Genomic DNA, 18,758 nt, shown 5'->3' with positions numbered 1-18,758 from the left:
CAGTCAAAACTAGAGGCTCTGACGGCCAGGGTCACCGAGGCAGAGGAACGCGTTAGCGAATTGGAGGATGGGTTAGTAGAAGAAAAAACGAAAATAGAAGCTGGTCTTAAAAAAATCCACGCCCACGAATGTAGATTACGGGAGATTACTGACTCTATGAAACGATCCAATGTCAGAATCATCGGCATCCCTGAAGGGGTGGAGAAAAACAGAGGTCTAGAAGAGATATTTGAACAAATTGTAGCTGAAAACTTCCCTAATCTAGCAAGGGAAACAAGCATTCGTGTCCAAGAGGCAGAGAGGACCCCATCCAAGCTCAACCAGGACAAACCTACGCCACGGCATGTCATAGTGCAATTCGCAAATATTAGATCCAAGGATACAGTATTGAAAGCGGCCAGGGCAAAGAAATTTCTCACGTACCAAGGCAAAGGTATCAGGATTACGTCAGACCTGTCTACAGAGACCTGGAATGAGAGAAAGGCTTGGGGGGGCATTTTTAAAGCTCTTTCAGAGAAAAACATGCAGCCAAGGATCCTTTATCCAGCAAAGCTGTCATTCAGAATTGATGGAGAAATAAAGACGTTCCAAAATCGCCAATCATTAACCAATTTCGTAACCACGAAACCAGCCCTACAGGAGATATTAAGGGGGGCTCTATAAAGGTAAAAAGGCCCCAAGAGTGATACAGAGCAGCAAGTCACAACCGATACAAAGACTTTAAAGAGAAATGGCATCATTAAAATCATATCTGTCAATAATCTCTATCAATCTAAATGGCTTAAACTCTCCCATAAAACGCCACAGGGTTGCAGATTGGATAAAAAGACATGACCCATCCATTTGCTGTCTACAAGAGACTCATTTTGAACCCAAAGATGCATTCAGACTTAGAGTAAGGGGATGGAGTACCATCTTCCACGCAAATGGACCTCAAAAGAAAGCTGGAGTAGCAATTCTCATATCAGATAGACTGGATTTTAAACTAGAGGCCATAGAGAGAGATACAGAAGGGCACTATATTATTCTTAAAGGAAGTATTCAACAAGTGGATATGACAATTATTAATATATATGCCCCCAACAGGGGAGCAGCAAGATACACAAGCCAACTCTTAACCAAAATAAAGAGACATATAGATAAGAACACAGTAATAGTAGGGGACCTCAACACCCCACTATCAGAAATAGACAGAACACCCTGGCAAAAACTAAGCAAAGAATCAAAGGCTTTGAATGCCATACTCGACGAGTTGGACCTCATAGATATATATAGAACACTACACCCCAGAACCAAAGAATACTCATTCTATTCAAATGCCCATGGAACATTCTCAAGAATAGATCATGCTCTGGGACACAAAACAGGTCTCAGCCAATACCAAAAGATTGAAATTATCCCCTGCATATTCTCAGACCACAACGCTCTGAAATTGGAACTCAACCACAAGGAAAAACCTGGAAGAAACTCAAACACTTGGAGGCTAAGAACCATCCTGCTCAAGAATGACTCGATAAACCAGGAAATCAAAAAACAAATTAAACAATTTATGGAGACCAACGAGAATGAATACACAACGGTCCAAAACCTATGGGATACTGCAAAGGCAGTCCTAAGGGGGAAATACATAGCCATCCAAGCCTCACTCAAAAGAATAGAAAAATCTAAAATGCAGTTTCTATATTCTCACCTCAAGAAACTGGAACAGCAACAGAGGGACAGGCCTAACCCACTGACAAGGAAGGAGTTGACCAAGATTAGAGCAGAAATCAATGAATTAGAGACCAGAACCACAGTAGAGCAGATCAACAGGACTAGAAGCTGGTTCTTTGAGAGAATCCATAAAATTGATAGACCACTGGCAAAACTTGTCCAAAAACAAAGAGAAAGGACTGAGATTATTAAAATTATGACTGAAAAGGGAGAGGTCACGACCAGCACCATTGAAATTGCAAGGATTATTAGAAACTTTTATCAACAGCTATATGCCAAAAAACTAAACAATCTGGAAGAGATGGAGGCCTTCCTGGAAACCTATAAACTACCAAGACTGAAACAGGAAGAAATAGATTTCTTAAATAGGCCAATTAACTATGAAGAAATTGAGTCAGTGATAAACAACCTTCCAAATAATAAAACTCCAGGCCCAGACGGTTTTCCTGGGGAATTCTACCAAACATTCAAAGAAGAAATAATACCTATTCTCCTAAAGCTATTTCAAAAAATAGAAACAGAAGGAAAGCTACCAAACTCATTCTATGAGGCTAATATTACCTTGATCCCCAAACCAGGCAAAGACCCCCTCAAAAAGGAGAATTACAGACCGATTTCTCTAATGAATATGGATGCCAAAATCCTCAACAAGATCCTTGCTAATAGAATCCAACAGTACATTAAAAGGATTATCCATCATGACCAAGTGGGATTCATACCTGGGATGCAAGCATGGTTCAACACTCGCAAATCAATCAATGTGATACATCATATCAACAAGAAAAGACTCAAGAACCATATGATCCTCTCAATTGATGCAGAAAAAGCATTTGACAAAATACAGCATCCTTTCCTGATTAAAACCCTTCAGAGTGTAGGAATAGAGGGTACATTTCTCAATCTCATAAAAGCCATCTATGAAAAGCCTACTGCAAGCATTATTCTCAATGGGGAAAAGCTGGAAGCCTTTCCCTTAAGATCAGGAACACGACAAGGATGCCCACTCTCGCCACTATTATTCAACATAGTACTAGAAGTCCTTGCAACAGCAATCAGAAGACAAAAAGGGATCAAAGGTATCCAAATCGGCAAAGAAGAAGTCAAACTGTCTCTCTTTGCAGATGACATGATACTCTATATGGAAAACCCAAAGGAATCCACTCCCAAACTATTAGAAGTTATAGAACAATTCAGTAAGGTGGCAGGATACAAAATCAATGCCCAGAAATCAGTTGCATTTCTATACACGAATAACGAGACTGAAGAAAGAGAAATTAGGGAATCCATCCCATTTACAATAACACCAAAAACCATGCGTTACCTTGGAATTAACTTAACCAGAGACGTAAAGGACCTATATGCTAGAAACTATAGATCACTTTTGAAAGATATTGAGGAAGACATAAAAAGATGGAAAAATATTCCATGCTCATGGATTGGAAGAATTAACATAGTTAAAATGTCCATACTACCCAGAGCAATCTACACTTTCAATGCTATCCCGATCAAAATACCGAGGACATTTTTCAAAGAACTGGAACAAATAGTCCTTAAATTTGTATGGAACCAGAAAAGGCCCCGAATCTCCAAGGAACTGTTGAAAAGGAAAAACAAAGCTGGGGGCATCACAATGCCGGATTTCGAGCTGTACTACAAAGCTGTGATCACAAAGACAGCATGGTACTGGCACAAAAACAGACACATCGACCAATGGAACAGAATAGAGAACCCAGAAATGGACCCTCGGCTCTTTGGGCAACTAATCTTTGATAAAGCAGGAAAAAACATCCGGTGGAAAAAAGACAGTCTCTTCAATAAATGGTGCTGGGAAAATTGGACAGCTACATGCAAAAGAATGAAACTTGACCACTCTCTCACACCATACACAAAAATAAACTCCAAATGGATGAAAGACCTCAATGTGAGACAGGAATCCATCAAAATTCTAGAGGAGAACATAGGCAACAACTTCTATGACATCGGCCAGAGCAACCTTTTTCACGACACATCTCCAAAGGCAAGAGAAATAAAAGATAAAATGAACTTATGGGACTTTATCAGGATAAAGAGCTTCTGCACAGCCAAGGAAACAGTCAAAAAAACTAAGAGACAGCCCACGGAATGGGAGAATATATTTGCAAAGGACACCACAGATAAAGGACTGGTATCCAAGATCTACAAAGAACTTCTCAAACTCAATACACGAGAAACAAATAAACAAATCATAAAATGGGCAGAAGATATGAACAGACACTTTTCCAATGAAGACATACAAATGGCTAACAGACACATGAAAAAATGTTCAAAATCATTAGCCATCAGGGAAATTCAAATCAAAACCACACTGAGATACCACCTTACGCCAGTTAGAATGGCAAAGATAGACAAGGCAAGAAACAACAATTGTTGGAGAGGATGTGGAGAAAGGGGATCCCTCCTACATTGTTGGTGGGAATGCAAGTTGGTACAGCCACTCTGGAAAACAGTGTGGAGGTCCCTTAAAAAGTTAAAAATTGAACTACCCTATGACCCAGCCATTGCACTACTGGGTGTTTACCCCAAAGATACAGACGTAGTAAAGAGAAGGGCCATATGCACCCCAATGTTCATAGCTGCATTGTCCACAATAGCCAAATCATGGAAGGAGCCGAGATGCCCTTCAACAGATGACTGGATTAAGAAGCTGTGGTCCATATATACAATGGAATATTACTCAGCTATCAGAAAGAACGAATTCTCAACATTTGCTGCAACATGGACGGCACTGGAGGAGATAATGCTAAGTGAAATAAGTCAAGCAGAGAAAGACAATTATCATATGATTTCTCTCATCTATGGAACATAAGAACTAGGATGATCGGTAGGGGAAGAAAGGGATAAAGAAAAGGGGGGTAATCAGAAGGGGGAATGAAACATGAGAGACTATGGACTATGAGAAACAAACTGAAGACTTCAGAGGGGAGGGGGTGGGGGAATGGGATAGGCTGGTGATGGGTATTAAGGAGGGCACGTATTGCATTGTGCACTGGGTGTTATACGCAACTAATGAAGCATCAAACTTTACATCAGAATCCGGGGATGTACTGTATGGTGATTAACATATATAATAAAAAAAATCAAAAATAAATAAATAAATAAATAAATATAAATGGTCTAAATGTGCCAATCAAAAAACATAGGGTGTGGGGCGCCTGGGTGGCACAGCGTTTAAGCGTCTGCCTTCACGCTCAGGGCTNCGCCTGGGTGGCACAGCGTTTAAGCGTCTGCCTTCACGCTCAGGGCTTGATCCCAGCGTTCTGGGATCGAGCCCCACATCAGGCTCCTCTGCTGTGAGCCTGCTTCTTCCTCTCCCACTACCCCTGCTTGTGTTCCCTCTCTCGCTGGCTGTCTCTATCTCTATCGAATAAACAAATAAAATCTTAAAAAAAAAAAAACATAGGGTGATGGAATAGATTAAAAAACAAGACCCATTTATATGCTGCCTACAAGAGCCTCACTTCAGACCTAAAGAAACACATAGACTGAAAGTGAAGAGATGGAAAAAGATATTCCATGTAAATGAAGTGGAAAAAAAAAAAAAGCCGGGGAGACAATACTTTATATCAGACAAAATAGACTTTACAACAAAGACTGTAACAAGAGACCAAAAAAAAAAAAAAAAGGCATTACATAATGACAGAGGGACCAACCCAACAACAGGATAAAACAATTGTGAATGTCTATTCACCCAACATTGGAGCACCAAAATGCATAAAGGAAATATTACCAGACATAAAGGGAGAAATTGATAGTAGTACAGCAATAGTAGGGGACTTCAACACCTCACTTATATCAATGGAGAGATCATCCAGGCAGAAAATCAACAAGGAAACAGTGTCTTTGAATGACACATTAGACCAGATAGACTTACAAGATATATACAAAACATTCCATTCAAAAACAACAGTATACACATTCTTTTCAAGTGCACGTGGAACATTCTCCAAGATAGATCACATATTAGGCCACAAAACAAGTCTCGATAAATTTAAGAAGACTAAAATCATATCATGCATATTTCCTGACCACAATGATATGAAACTAAAAATCAATCACAAGAAAAAAACTGGAAAAAACACAAACACGTAGAGGCTAAACAACATGCTACTGAACAACCAACAGGTAAACAAAGAAATCAAAGAAGAAATGAAAACAAACAAACATGGAGACAATGAAAATGAAAACATAATTGTCCAAAATCTTTGGGATGCAGTGAGAGAACAGAGAGAAATATCTAACATCACAGGCTAACCCCAAGAAACAAGAAAAAGCTTGAATAAACAATTTAACCTTACATCTAAAGGAACTAGAAAAATAAGAACAAAGCCCAAGGTGAGTAGAAGGAAGGAAATAATATAGATCAGAGCAGAAATAAATGATATGGATGCATACACCTACACACACACACACACACACACACACACACACAATCAATGAAATCAAGAGGTGGTTCTTTGAAAAGATCAACAAAATTAATAAACCTTTACCCAATTCATCAAGAAAAGAAGAGAAAGGACCCAAATAAGTAAAATCAGAAATGAAATAAAAGTAACAACTGACACCAGAAATACAAAAGAGGATAAGAGAATACTAGGAAAAATAATACACTAACAAACTGGACAACCTAGAAAAATTGATAAATTCCTAGAAACATACAATCTTCCAAAACTGAATCCTGAAGAAACAGAAAATCTGAATAGACCAATTACTAGTAATGAAATTGAATCAGTAATAAAAATATTACAAAAAAACAAAAGTCCAGGACCAGATGGATTCATGGGTGAATACTACCAAATGTTTAAAGACGAGTTAACAGCTATTCTCCTCAAACTATTCCAAAAAATAGAAGAGGAAGGAAAACTTCCAAATACATTCTATGAGGTCAGCATTATCCTAATGCCCAAAGCAGACAAAAACACTACAGCAGTAATGAATAATTATTACATAGCCATAATACTGTTAATATAGTTTTTTGATTTTAAATTTTTAGGGTCAGTCTACATATAATGGATAGAAGACAATTTTGGTTGAAGACAGAATATAAATGTTACCAACGTTGACAATGCAAAAGTTAAAGGACAGGGGACAGAAGCTGGGAGATGGAAAATGGAAAAAGGTAATATCCTATTTTCAAAGTAGGGAGTCAAAAAAACACAGTCAGCAGGTGACAGAACTATACATACAAGTATTATTTACAATGGAAATAAACAGGGAAGTGGTGGATGACATAAGCGATCTAATTTTTTATTTGCCATAACAGGAAGTCTTCCCACCATGAACACCACAGTCTTTTAGATCATTCGGCACAAGAGGCAGGGCTGCCTGTACTACAGCCTGGACCTGCTGCAAAGCCCTTTTCTGCTCTGAGTCTTACTCAGAGAAGACAGACTTCTGTGTCCTCCAGCAAATACACTGCGACAGTGGAGTGAGTTACTGCTAGAACCCAGAGAGGCCTATCAGGCAGTGGGCAGTATTTTCCAATGAGGGTCCCTTGTGCTAGGGGATGTTAGGTGCAGCAATCTGTCTTTTACTTTGGAAGCCTTTCCCCAGCACATCCTTAATCACTGGATCCCTAAAAACTTTCCAGAAATAGTAGATCCTTGAATCTTCACAGGGTGTCTCTTCTATATTCTAGAGCACGAGTTTTACCAAGACCTCCAGTGAACTAGCCACGTTGCTCTTCCTGCGCAATCAGCATGGTCATGCATGGAAAGTGTGATATCCTTTGAGATGGCCTGGTAGTTCTAGATGTCTTTGGACTATATTATGATAGAGGCAGGAGAGTGAACATAGCTCTAAGGCAAACTGTAAATGAATATTGCTGTTTATTTCACATGAATACCAACTGTTTCTGAGTCACCTGATCAATGGCCATATACCATGTACTTTGTTGTGGCCACGTCAATCTGTTCTAGTAAAGATACCAGGTCTGCCACAGCAGTTGCAGTTGGGGCTACTACTTGGTTGTCCTTGCAGTAGTCCATAGTCACTTATCAGGATCCACTGGTTTCTGCCGGGGTCCGACTGACTGGTGAGTTAAATGGAGATACGATGGGGGACTACCATTTCTGTGTCCTTTGGTCTTCAAAGTTGGCAATAATTTCTGCCACACTCCCTCCTTGGGATACAACATTGGTTTGATTTACTATCTTGGCCTGGAATTGGTGGTGGTTGGGGGAAATTTCAGAGGTTTCCATTTGGCTTTCTTCACTATAATAACTCAATAGGCTAAGGACTCCATGAGGGGGTTACTCCAATTGCAATCCTATCATTTCCAACTATACACTTGGACACTGAGGAAATGACCCCTTGTTGTATCCAGAGACCCAGTGGGCATACCCTGAGCCAGACTTTAGCCAGGACTCCTTTATTACTTGGTTCCCATTCTAATGTGGGTAGAGGGGCATGATGATACTTTGGGTCTCCAGGTATCAACGTCCACTCAGACCCTATATCCAATAGTCCTCCAAATATCTGGGTATCCCCCTTTCTTCAGTGTACAGTCACCAGAATAAATGGCCATAGATCCCTTTGGGGGAAGGATGAAGGAAATGTTCACAGTACATACTTGCTACGTCACATTTCATGACTTTGTGGGTTCTAGATCTTAAAATGGGTTCAGGTCAGGAACTTAGCAAGAGATCATGACTAACTCTAGGATTTAACCCTAGTTATTGGCTTATCATCCAGGAAAGGAGTTGGGGGGCAGCTCTTGATGGGGTGTGCATTCCAGGAGGCAGACCTCTGTAGCATCTTCCAGCACAGGGGAAGTGCTATCTCTAAAAAGTGAGCTACCTCTGCAAACTCTGAAGGTCTAAGGGAGTAGTTGTTGTAGAATCAAAACCTTCAGGGACATGTGTCTTGATGATCCCATATTATGTTTCAGGATCCTAGTATTTTCCAGCAAGGGCCCAGGTTTTAGCGCAGCAGACCTGCCCTGGCTGAGGACTCAAATGTTGCTGGAGCTCTGCAACTTTGAGATTTGGCCTTTGTTCATTCTACTCTTAGCTGTATCTTCGTAAGCTACCAAAGAGGCCTCTCACATTGTCCTTACCTGCTTACTAATGGCCCCATTTCTCATTAGCCCTCTGCAGGATGTCAACGCATCTTTGTAGTAATGAGATCCACTGTCTTTGTAGACACTTTGAAACCCCAAGGTTTTTCAAATACTTGACCCATCCCACCTGCCATGTTATCTCTCCACATGGAGACATTTTCACATCCTGTGAAATCTTCAGTGAATGGACCACCACTGTGTGGTCATCTGTGCCACACATGTCACTTATGATGGTGTCCTCTTGCCCACTGGTCATTGAAGGAGTCAGCCTCAGAATCCTATTTACTGACCCTATTCTTGGATCACTTCTAGTACCACTATGTTAATTTAGGTCCTCTGAGGAGCAGATGCCGAGATAGGATTAGATGTGCAAGAGATTTATTAGGGAACACCTGTGAGGGAAAATGTGGAGGGAGCCTGAGGGGGCTGGCAGATATGATGCAGGTCTGTGAAGGAAGGAAGGTTGGGCAAGAAAAATCTTAGACGAGGTGCAGTCTAAGGAAGTTTCAGCAAAGCTGATGGGCAGTTCTTGGATGAAAGCTGACTTTCTAAGGAGTCCCACTTCTCCCAAGAACGGGCCTGCCTTTGTATCCCCACTATGCTTAAATTGCAGCCTCTGTACATGGATATGGATTTCAGAGCATGGCACCTGGAACCCTTGGTCAATAACTAGGACATCTGGAAGATGTTTTCACAAAAGCCACGGATGGTTCTGTTTGTACCTCTAGATTTGTTTTTTACCATGTGCACATTTTACTCAAAAAAAGAAGAGAAAGGTGATATAAGCATATTATTGTAGATATGGAAATAACTAACAGAAGAAAATATTCAATAGTTCCTTCTGTAGAGCAAGGCTAGGTTTGGAAAGGGTGACAGAAGTGACTGGTACTTCCTAATCAGCGTCTCTTTAGTATGACATGTTTTTTCAACCATGTACATTCATTACTTTGATAATTTTCTTTATTATTAAGAAACTGAAAAAGGGACAGAGAGAAGTCAGGAAAAATAGAACTGGGGAGATAAGCTTTATTCTGAAAATAAGTTAAAAATATTTATTGAATACCTTATTATCACTAATCCTTGAAACATTTCCAACAGGTAGAAAACATCTCCATTTTACAGATAATGACACTGAAATTGAGGATCAAGTTTTAGGTCAAGGATTTTGGTAAAGACCACACAACTAGTAAGTGGCATCAGGACTTGAACCCAGGTCTGGGTTTGTGTTCTTTCTACAAGTAAATGGGGACGAGGCGGCTGATGGATGGAGGCCACGTGGGGGTGAGCCGTCTCCTGATCATTGGCCTGTAGGCCAGCCTAAACAATGCTTTGGCCCAACAGAGTTCCCAGGGAGCGGAGGGGCCAGTGTTAGTCATTGTTTAATTATACTATACATATTTAGCCTTTTAAATCTTTTCTGAGAAATCATTTCATTCTATCCCCTTAATCATCCTTGAATATCATCTATAAGAAAAGAACGTGGAGGAAGATGCCTGTGGCTGAAAGTCTGGGCCTCTCTGGAGCAGGACTGGAAGCTGGATGTAGTCAGCAGCCTGTTTGCTCCAGAGGTGGACAGAGCACACACATACCACCAGCTCTGTGCAGACAGCCAGCGCAGGGCCCAGCCCAGAGGGCAGCCAGCAACATCCTCTGTTTATCCTTCAGTCTGAAAGAGACTCTTTGCAGACAAGTGTAATCTTTCTTGATAAACATATTAGTTTTCTGTCTCAGCTCAGTGGAGACGATCCCTAGGTCTGTGATACAAGCTCTAATAATATTTTCTTTTTCTATGGTGACTTCCTGGATTGGCTTAGATAGTAGAAGAGAGAGTCAGAGGGGGACAGTGTCCAAAAAACAGCAGTCTTTGGCCTTGGGACAAATGAGATGACAATGTGCTATTCTGCTGCCATCGATGGGCAGGGGACTGCCAAGCAGTCCAGGCTTAGGTCCGAAGAAGCTTTGCAAAGGGAGAGTAAGCAGAGTCTGGAGGTCAGTAAACGTCCTGGGTGAGGTGACAGGTGTCTGACTGATAACCACCTCATTCAGCCCAACTTACTGCTGCTGACCCCAGCACCTCTGAGCCAGGGGCTGATAGTAATAACATCCACCTTGCAGGTATAAATGATAAAAAGCAAATTAAGTACTTAGACGGTGCCTGGCAAGCGTTCACTGCATGTTAACTGTTTCTGTTCAGAAACCTCCTACTGTATCTATTTTATTCTCAGGGGATGAACTTACGTTGATGGGACTTTTGAAATGGAAGAGTTTCGAATCTGTATGCAATTAGATCCACTAATTTTTTCCTTTCTGTTTTCTTTCTTGGCTTTTTTGCTTTTCCTCCTCTATGATATAAATATACAGTATATTTTCTTAGAGTTTTTTTTTATGGTCTACCTTTTTTGTTTACGTTTGCCTCTTTAATCCACATGAAATGTATTTCAGTATATGGTATGAGGTAAGGAGATCGTTTTTTTTCCAAATAAACAATTTTCCCAACGCCATGTATTGATTTTAGATACCACTTATATATTATACAGATTTTTACATATATTTGAATGTAGTTTTTAAAAAAGATTTATTTATTTATTTGAGAGAGAGCGCATGAATGATGCGGGGCTGGGGGTAGGTGAAGAGGGAGAGGGAGAAGCAGGCTCCTCCCTGAGCATGGAGCCCTACGTGAGGCATGAGGGGCTCAAACCCAGGACCCTGAGATCATGACCTGAGGCATGACGCTTAACCGACTGAGCTACCAGGTACCCCAAGTGTATGTATTTTGAAGCAACTTTTACCCTAACATTTCTTAGTAATTTAAAGTTAACAATAGGGAATTTCTATTTATAGTTAACATTTTAAAATCCTGCTCAAATTATTACTGCCTCTGGAATGGACTCCATATACTACTGATGAAAGAGTAGCATAGGCCAACTTTCTGGAGAGAAATTTGGTTTTGAAATGTTTATCCACCAAATAGTTGTGCCGCTGTTGGCAATGTTTCCTAAAGAAAAGTAAAAAGTTCGGGCAAATATTTATGTATATATGCATATTTATGTATTTATGTATAAAGCTGCCTATGCTGCCATTATTTGTAAAAGCAAAACGCTAGAAACACTCATTTCTGAAGGGTATAGTTATGCATATTATATTATATTTATAGACTGGAAGAAGTCATTAAAACCATATTTAAAAAAATAAAGGAAAGGCATTTTTATATTAAGTGAAGATGCAGTAAACAAAATTTTATATGTAATATTTTCTCATTTTGTTTTGGAAAACAAGCTTTAGTCACAGTGATCATTCACTTCCTTGAACAAACTTGTTCCACCTCAGGAACTTTGCACATTCTGGCTTCTCTCCTGGAAAGAATTTCTACCTGTTCTTTTCAAGGCGGGCTCTTTTTATTCTTTAGGTGTTTGTTTAAATGTATCATTTCAGAGAACGTCTCTCTAACTAGCACATCAAAAGAAGATCCAGATCCCCTCCCCAAGTAGTCTCCATATTTAAGCATCTAATTATATTTTCCACATGGGTGAATTCTGCCTTTTCATTTGGAAAATTTGCACCCTGACATCTAAGACTCTATTTTTCTATTTTGTTTCAAAGGGCCTGTTCCTGTGATCTGAACACAATGAATATGCACTGTATGTTGCCCAAATCACCTTTATATCCTTAAAATAATCCACATACAAAAGAATGAAACTGGACCCTTATTTTATACCACTCACACAAATTAACTGAAATGAATTAAAGACTTAAATATAAGACCCGAGACCATAAAACTCCTAGCACAGAGAGAAAAAGCTCCTTGACATTGGTCTTAGCAATCATTTTTTTTTTGGATATGACCCCAAAAGCACAAGTACCCAAAACAAATTAAACAAGTGGGACTACATCAAACTCAAGAGCTTCTTTCTACTCAGGACAGAAAACTATCAACAAAATGAAAAGGCAACCTACAGAATGGGAGGGAATATTTCCAAATCACATATCTGATAAGGGGTTAATATCCAAAATGTATAAGGAAGTCATACAATTCAATAGCCAAAAAGAACAAAAAGCAAAAACAAAAATCTGATTTTTTAAATAGGCAAAGAACCTGAACATTTTTCCAAAGAAGATATACAAATGGCCAACAGTTGCAAGAAAATGTACTCAACATCACTAATCATCAAATCATGCAAATCAAAACCACAATGAGATATCACCCCATACCTGTCGGAATGGCTATTCAAAAAGACAAGAGATAATAAGTGTTGGTGAAGATGTGGAGAAAAGGGAACCCTTGTGCACTGTTGGTGGGAATATAAATTGGTGCAGCCACTCTGGAAAACAGTATGGAAGTTCCTTAAAAAATTAAAAATAGAACTACCAAATGATCCAGCAATCCTACTTCTGGGTATATATCTGAAGGAAATGAAAAAAGAAAAAAAGAAAGAAAATAAAGGGGGGGCACCTGGGTGACTCAGTCAGTTAAGTGGCTGCCTTTGGCTCAGGTCATGATCTCAGGGTGCGGGATCGAGCCCTATGTTGGGCCTCCCTGCTCAGCGGGGAGTCTGCTTCTCCTTCTGCCCCTGCCCCTGCTCATGCTCTCTCTCTCTCTCTCTCTCACAAATAAATGAATAAAATCTTTTAAAAAATGAAGGAAATGAAATCATTATCTTGAAGAGAGATCTGCATGCCTGTGTTCATAGCAGCATTATTCACAATAGCCAAGACACAGAAGCACCCTGAGTCTGTCTACAGATGAATGGAGAAAATGGGATATACACACATACATGCTGGAATATCATTCAGCCATAAAAAGAAGGAAATCCCGCCATTTAAGACAATGTGGATGATGAACCTTAAAGGCATTATGCTGAATGAAATATGTCAGAGAAAGACAAATAGTGTATAATCTCACTTACATGGGAATCTGAAAAACTGAATTCACAGAAACAGAGTAGACTGATGGTTGCCTGGGCATGGAGGTGGGGATGATGGAGGCGGAACGTGTGAAGGTGGTCAAAGGTCCAAACTACCAATTAGAAGACGAGTAAGTCCTGCGGATCTAATGTACAGCATGGCGACTACAGTTAACACTGTTGTATCGTATACCTGAAAGCTTCTAAGAGAGTAAATCTTAAAAGTTCTCACTATATACACAAATGTAACTATGTGAGGTGATGAATAGCCTTAACAAACCTTATCTTGGTCATCATTTCACAATATATACATATATCAAACTACTACACTGTACACTTTAAACTTACACAATGTTATATGTTAATTATATCTCAATAAAGCTGGGAAAAAATTAGCATCTTGTTGTATAGACATTGTTGCAGGGTGAACTGTACAGAAGAATAAGTGGCTGTTGATCCAACTTCAGGCAGACATAAAATAGAACGCAGTGACATATTTCTAGAGGGTCTATGTCAATAGCCAGCGCCCCCTCCAGCATCTGTATTCCTTTAGAATCACGTCAGAAAGAGGAGAGAGAAAAGTTAGGCTGGGAATCAGAGCCAGATGCCGCTTCTCTTCTAGGTAGATGGGCCCTTAGATAATTGGACACAGGTGCCTGGGAGAAGGGGCCCCAGAGCTTTTAGGGTGTAATCAAGCCTACTTAACTAACGATTATAAACAGCATGTGTCCTTCACTTGTCAGAGTTCTCTGGGCCTCAAATCTGACAAGACTCTCCAGTCCCTCCAGTCAAACTAATTCCTCCGACCCGCCTGCTGTTCCCACGCTCCACTTCCCATTGCTTTCATTCTTCCTGCTGCTGACGCGGTACTGCTTCATTTCCCTTCCTAGCCCCAGAATCAGTCAGGTGACTCTCCAGCCCATGACACCCAGTATCAAGGATTCCTGAAGCGCAGCGCCAACTAGGCAGAGAGGCAGAGTCCAGGCCCTCTGCACAGATGGTGGTCCCGGTCTAACCCAAAATCATGGAATTACCCACCTGGCAAGCTTCACAGAGACTGCCAAGCTCCCAGAACAACTCCTGGCCTACTGTAGTTCATAAAAATCACACCAAGGACTTATCACAACCAACGCTTGACATTCACAAGCTAAGCACTTGCAGTTTTTACAACCGTGGCCAAACTTTAGAATCTATGAAATGTGTCTTTCATTTTCTTGAGGGCCAAATTTAAATTTCTTGTGTGTGTGGCTGATCCATGGGGTCTAATGATTGAGCTAAGTCAACTGCTCAGCATCCGGATTTCAAAGCAACTTTGTGTATTCTCTCATATCACATGGGCAGTGATATAAACTCTGTAGGGGACAGAAGGGACTCCTTAACATTTTCAGTTATACCCTACTATAATTTGTGGGGGAAATTGTGCTTTAGAGGTATGTACAAAAGTAGAGATCTATGAGGAGATCTTTTTGATTTTTCACAAGTCCAGTTACAGTCCTTGTTTTCTAACTCTTCCCCTAGGTTCTAAGATAAACCAAGATAAATTCCATGTCCTGACACAGACAAGGTTAATTTGGTGTCTTCAGGCTGTCAGAAGCTCAGTAAAGGAGCTTGGAAGAGTGTCCATTTCACAGACCTTAGCCACAGAGGTGGGCAAACCTGTGACATGCCCTCAAACTGTGTCCACAGGGTCACCATCCCCACCCCAAAGCGAAGGAAGCTCCTGTTGCAGCCTGTTCAGGGCTCAGCTGTAGGCCACTGGGGGCTGGCCTCCAAGGACCCTGCCCCCCCTCATGTGGGGGTGATTAACACAGGGCCTCCTCCCCTGTGGAGAGTTAATTAGAAATGTTACACTTCAAGAGGAAAAACAAGAGTAATGGAAAAGGCATCTGTGTGACCATAGCTTAACTGAAAACAGGCTTTCTCTTCTCTCAGTCTGGGAAAGCAAGGAGCTACAGCCAGGGAGAGAGCAAGCAGAGATGTTCATCTGGGGATGGAATGACATGGGTGTGTGTGTGTGTGTGTGTGTGTGTACATGTAGCAGAGGGGGAAGCATGTGAGGGGAGGAGCTGGGGGGGGCAAAAGGAAAGGTTGGTGTGAAGAATGGAATGAAGCAAGGCTGTCGTGAGCAGGTAGAGGAGGGGGTTTCGAGGAGGGGGAATACCCTTTCTACTTTCTTTTGGGGTTGGGCTAGGGTGAGGAGGGGAGTGATGGAGGTAGGATAAACTAGAGCTGTATCTGGTGGCCTCCCAGAAAACTAGGGCTTTTGATTAATTAATTAATGCATTCCTATCCAGATAAGCCCACCCCTTTCCAGACCCCCTCCTCATTGCTTCTCTTGGCTGCCCTTCTATTAGCCTCTACCACATTCATCTTATTTTTATAGAGAATCTTTTTTTCCCCCCCTCAAGCCAAAGTTATCAAAACTTTAAGTCCAAATGTTGGAAATGGAGACTCCTGGCTTGGTATGTCTCTGGGCCCAGGCTACTGTTTTCAAACACGTTAATTGCATAAACTTTTATTGAGCCCATTCTGGACCAGAAATGGTGCCAGGCACTGGAAGTAAAGAAAGACATAGTCATCTTCCTATATATTAATGAAAGACAGATAAATGAGCAACTTTGATACTAGGTAATAGAAAGATTCATGACATCCCAGAAGGACACCTGGCTCAGTTTTAACAGATGACATATGAACTGAGTCTTGAATGGTAAGTGGGAGTTACAGGCACAGAAGATTCAATTCAAATCCCAGCACTTCTTCCCAGTTAGGGGAGCCTCAGGTTGGTCATCAATGTAATGTCTCTGGTAACACCGACCCCAACGATGGTTATGAAGGTTATGAGATAACACAAAATGGAAAGTGTTATGTATAGCCCAACTTTCTGGTTTCTCAGTCCCAGTGGCCGCCTTCTACATTCTCGTCTCTGTCAGCCCCATCCCAGTGACCACACCACAAACAGCTCAGCACTCAGCTGCTCAATCTCTAAGATCCCAATCGGGAAAGTTCCTGTGCCTAAAGCTCTCATTTGCCACCTCTCTCCCACTCAGGCCAATGCTGAACTGGCTCTGTCCCCCTTTGTGAACTTGAGTCCCTTGATCTTCCCCCTCTTTCAGTTCATCTGCCTCCACGACCTTATTTGTCTTTTTCCCCAAGAAGCCCCCTACATGAGCCAGGAAGGATTCTCTTTGGCCTCATCCACCCTATTGCCTTTTGGCTTCCACAATGTATATCCCCAACCCTTGCTCAACCGCATGGTCTTCATATTCCTGCTTCTGGCATTTGAGCATACTGGAGAAAATCCAGACTGCATAGTTCATTACACTTGGGTGCTTTCTAATCCCCACTGGGCCCTTGCTACTTCTTAGTTATCTTTTTATTTATTTCTATTGAAATAAGTCAATGTATGTAAAAGGCCTAGCGCTTAAGCTAAAACACAGTAGGAGCCCCATATGTTTACTTCTCTTTCCTCTTCCCCCAATTCCTTGTCATATTACCAATGGTGCCTAGTCCGAGCCTCTTCCATTCCTCTTACATCTCTGATCCTTCAGCCCTAAGCTTTTGCCATCTCACATAAGCTTGTTCCACTTTCCTAATTCTCAACTTGTGTGTAAGAATTCAGAGCACATGAGCTCAATCAGCTTGCCTGGTCTAGTCATATCGCTAAGCCTGGATTCCCTCTTCTGTAAAATGGAAATTATAATAGAGGTGATAAAAAGTACCCATGCCATAGAGATATTCTGAGAATTAATAAGATAGTTAATATGTGCTTAGGAAAGGATCTTTTACATGGTGCACTCAAAAAATGTTAGTTGCCACGATGGCAATAATTTTTTATGCATTTTAAAACCTTTAAAAAAATTTTTTTCCTCTCTCAGAGAAACAGAGTTGGTAAGAATAAACCTGTGTTCATCGGAAACAGGGGATGTACTGTATGGTGACTAACGTAATATAATAAAAAATCATTAAAAAATAAAAAATAAAAAAATAAAGCCAAAAAAAAAATAAACCTGTGTTTTAGATTCTATCCTTTCCCAATCCTTAAAGGACTTAAATCTACAATGAACCTCTTACTTCTTCAATCTCTTCCTCTCCATTGGTTTCTACTTCTGAATCTGTAAACATGTCAAGTCTTCACCATCCTTAAAAAAAATTACAAATTAAAAATCATGTTTCAGCTCTGCTTTCTCCTCTAACTTCCTACATCTACTCCTCAACTGTCAAACTTGCCCAAATGGTATTTATAATAGCAGTATTTTTCTCTACCACCCACCCCACATTTACCCATAAATCTCTTGAAATCTGGCATCAACCCTCAGCAGTTAACAGAGCCACAAACAGTTTTCTTAAAGATCGACCTTTTCTTTACCTTTATTCTTCTCATCTCTGAAGCATTCTTTGATGTTGGTTACCCAGTCTTTAAGGAACTCATCTCTTTCGGAGTGCTTGATTCTCTTCTTTCCTAGTTGTGCTTCCTCCCCTCTGACCATGCGTTTCTGTTTCCTTGTCTGGCTCCTCTTCCTTCTGCATATACTTGAATGTACATGTTTCTATGAATCAGACCTCAATCCTCTTTTATTTCCTTGCTTTACTCTATCTCCCTGGACAAACTCATCTGCTCCTATGACTAATAGTTGCCATGATGATACCTCTCAAATCTTCATCTCATTAGCACAACTACTTTGAAAAATACTCCGGTATTATCTTGAAGAGTTGAACATCTGTATGCTGTATGACCCAGCAATTCGACTCCTAGGTATAAGCCCAACAGTAACTCTTACACATATGTACCAGGAGACACATGAGAAAATGTTCANTCATAATTCACTTTTCAAAAAAAAAAAAAAAAAAAAAAAAAAACTCTAGAACTACTCATATGCCCAATGACAATAGATAATATAAACTGAATTTTCACACAATGGAATGTTACATAGTAGTGAAACGTAATGATACTCGGCTACACATAACGTGTTTCGATCTAAGGTTGAGTGACAAAAGCAAGTTCCAACAGACATCACAGCATTACCTCTTTATAAAGTTCAAAAACAAGC

The 18,758-nt window shown here is 40.5% G+C and overlaps 1 long non-coding RNA gene across 1 annotated transcript in view; it reads right to left on the bottom strand.

Annotated features, from left to right (window-relative positions):
• Nucleotides 1-18,193, bottom strand: part of LOC117803144 — a 30,207-nt gene extending 12,014 nt beyond the window's left edge. Inside the window, exon 1 of the long non-coding RNA XR_004626850.1 lies at nt 18,077-18,193. This is a non-coding gene — a long non-coding RNA (uncharacterized LOC117803144). The remainder of the gene's footprint in view (nt 1-18,076) is intronic.
• Nucleotides 18,194-18,758: the final 565 nt, after the last annotated feature.

The sequence above is a fragment of the Ailuropoda melanoleuca genome, chromosome 1, assembly GCF_002007445.2.
Source record: "Ailuropoda melanoleuca isolate Jingjing chromosome 1, ASM200744v2, whole genome shotgun sequence".
Lineage (NCBI taxonomy): Eukaryota > Metazoa > Chordata > Mammalia > Carnivora > Ursidae > Ailuropoda > Ailuropoda melanoleuca.
The sequence above is the reverse complement of the archived record's forward strand: the minus strand, read 5'-3'. Positions and strand labels throughout refer to the sequence as shown.